The 3172-nt window shown below is 33.6% G+C and overlaps 1 long non-coding RNA gene across 1 annotated transcript; it reads right to left on the reverse strand.

Annotated features, from left to right (window-relative positions):
- Positions 1 to 149: 149 nt before the first annotated feature.
- Positions 150 to 646, reverse strand: LOC109589761 (uncharacterized). The gene is made up of 3 exons (XR_002188912.1): positions 478 to 646; positions 276 to 416; positions 150 to 194 (listed from the first exon to the last, which is right to left on the reverse strand). It is a non-coding gene; the product is annotated as an uncharacterized LOC109589761 (long non-coding RNA).
- Between the last annotated feature and the right edge of the window lie 2526 nt (positions 647 to 3172).

Raw genomic sequence — 3172 nt, forward strand, 5'->3', positions numbered from 1 at the left:
AGTTAATCGTTTCACAATACATTATACTAAAGTATGTCCATTCTATACTACTGGAGACAAGGAGGATTGATGTCTTTGTGTTGGTTTCAAGGTTTTGGTTTTGGTGGTATTGGAGGAGGAATATCCAGACCACCTAACCTATCCATGATCAGCTCTAACCTATCCATGATCAGCTCTTGAGTAGTGAACTTCCTCTGGAGGAGAGGGGGAGAGAGAGGGAGGGGTGAGAGATAAAGGTTGTGTTTCTCCATACAGTATAATGTGTATTGGCTTACATTTCCATTGACTGCTGCATGGACTACTCTTTCCTCAGTGGGTGGTTTATTCTTTGGTGTTCTATTACCAGCTGCTATTGATAGATCAGCATACAATACTTTATGAGGAGCAGCTGGAGGAGGAATGGGAGGAGGAACAGACTAGGAGGAGAGAGAGAGGATGTATAAGATACCATTACATGTACATGTACATCATCATTACTTTGTTGTTAACTGATGCATATACCACTGGTTGTTCTTGTGTTGGTGCTGCCTGTGGTCTCTTCCCTTTAGCAGCAATAGCCAGATCAGCATACACTGGCTTATGAGCTGACTCATCAACTAACACCTATTGAATATAACAACATGAACCTTAATTACTAATGTACATACCTTATATACTAATATACCTTATACTAATGTACATACCTATACTAATGCATTTACATGTACTTGTGGTATGTGTGTATTAGTTACTATAAGGTGGTACATCAGATTACATAAGAATAAGTTCACCTTATTACATTAAAGGCTAAAAGGATATACTCAATTCACCCATTGCCCCTCTTCCCTTCCTTTATATGATACAATACATTATGTACATGTAGTTCATTAAACCCAATACATTATGTACATGTAGTTCATTAAACCCAATACATTATGTACATGTAGTTCATTAAACCCAATACATTATGTACATGTAGTTCATTAAACCCAATACATTATGTACATGTAGTTCATTAAACCCAATACATTATGTACATGTAGTTCATTAAACCCAATACATTATGTACATGTAGTTCATTAAACCCAATACATTATGTACATGTAGTTCATTAAACCCAATACATTATGTCAAGAGTGGATTATGTACATGTATCCATACCTGGTTGTTGGTGTTTTTATTAATGGTTGAATATAGTCCAGTAGCACCAGTAGACAGACCCTGTTGACCCTTATTCTATTAATAATACATTATATGATCCATTTTTAAAAGACTCTCTCATTAATCACTGACCTCTCCCTTTCTCTTCAATACAGAGTATTCCTGTACTCCCTCAGGATTATAGGCAGGAGGGAAAGGAGGAGGAGTATCATCATCTTGATTGAGTGTTGAATAAAGTGAACCAGCTCCTTGTTGTTGTTGTTGTTTATTATTTTTCTATTATACATTATTGTTAATGTATGTCTGGTATTTTGTTTATTATACCTCTCCCTCTCTCTTCAGTTCAGAGTATTCTTGTCCTCTATTAGGATTATAGGCTGGTACTGGTGGGGGAGTATCATCATCATCATCACTAGCTCTAAGAACACTGTACTCACCTAGTGAATATTGTATATTAATAATAATAATAATGTATATACAAATTAGTGTTGTTGTAGTACCATAATTTTATATAGTTCTAGTACTAGTTCTAGGACTAGAGTTTGATAAAATTTAGTTCTAGTACTAGTTCCAGAACTAGACTTTGATAAAGTTTAGTTCTAGTACTAGTTCTTGAACTAGAGTTTGATAAAGTTTAGTTCTAGTACTAGTTCTGGAACTAGAGTTTGATAAAGTTTAGTTCTAGTACTAGTTCTAGAACTATAGTTTGATAAAGTTAGTTCTAGTACTAGTTTTAGAACTAGATTTCAATAAATTTTAGCTATTGTTCTTGTTCTAGAGCTAAGTTATAGTTCTTGTACTTGTTCTGGCAATAGAGTTTAAGAAGCTTAGTTCTAATTGGAAATAATTTCTAAATACTGCTTCTTTTTGCTTCTGCTGTCATGCTTTAACTGCTTAGCTTTGAACTGAACAAGTATTCAAAGTCTATTGATATACTTAGGCATTATAATTTATGTCTAAGTAACAAATTCATACATTATTTGTTATTCAGTCTTTGTTATGTACTAAAATATTTCACTGAAAAATTAGTACCTTCTTTGTGAAGTAATATTGTTCTACAATTCTAGTTCCAAACTAGTTCTAGTACCACAAGAGAATGTACTTTTAGTTCCAGTTTAGTCTTAGTACTGAGACTCTGGCAAAGTTTAGTTCCAGTTTAGTTCTAGTACTACAAGTCTTGTATAAGCTAGTTCTAGTTTAGTTCTGGTTCTTACATTGGTTGTAAAAATAGTACTAGTTCTAGTTCTTGGAACTAGAACTATGAAAAAAAGGCAGTACTAGAATTGATTTAGTTCTAGTACCAAGGAACTACAACAACACTAATACAAATGTACCTAAGCACATTGCCTATCATGTCTTCTTGTCTATCATGTGCTAGTTCATTGTATCTTACAGTCAAACATATGATTACCCTGTGTAGGCTGTTGTCAGCTTATTGTGTGGTACATGTATACACATATGGTTCATGTCATGACAGGTAGAGGAAGGTTAATGTTATTCTTGCTAATGTACACTAAATGATGACTGGATGTAAGTATTTGCTAGGTATATAGTGTATGTGAATTGATTTAGTTATTGTAATAAAGTGATGTTTGTACTAATGTCATTGTGTAGTGTATCAAACAAAAATTTAAGTAACCTGTATTACAATAGAAAAAACTGCTGATGTACTTGATACACTGAAACTATGAGCTACTAGTTTAACATGTACTTTATGCATGCCTTTTGTTTAATAGTTGGCATTAAAATCACTTCTACATTTTTACTACATTCCTGATACATCATACATGTCCTTATGTAAGTTTTAGTTGATTTTTATTAAAACTTTTAAAGTTATGGTCATTTAAAATGACCTAAAATACATAGATGTACTACCAGTAGGAGGTGATGGTGAATAAGAAGATGGTCCATCTCCTCCTTGTAGTGTCCTTACAGTAGAAGCAGCTGCTGGAGTATATTCAGTGGTAGGAGTAGCATAAGTAGGAGCAGTAGGTTGTAACTAATGAATGAAACACAACAGCATAAAATGAAT

Source organism: Amphimedon queenslandica, unplaced genomic scaffold (assembly GCF_000090795.2).
Source record: "Amphimedon queenslandica unplaced genomic scaffold, v1.1 AMPQUscaffold_10928, whole genome shotgun sequence".
Lineage (NCBI taxonomy): Eukaryota > Metazoa > Porifera > Demospongiae > Haplosclerida > Niphatidae > Amphimedon > Amphimedon queenslandica.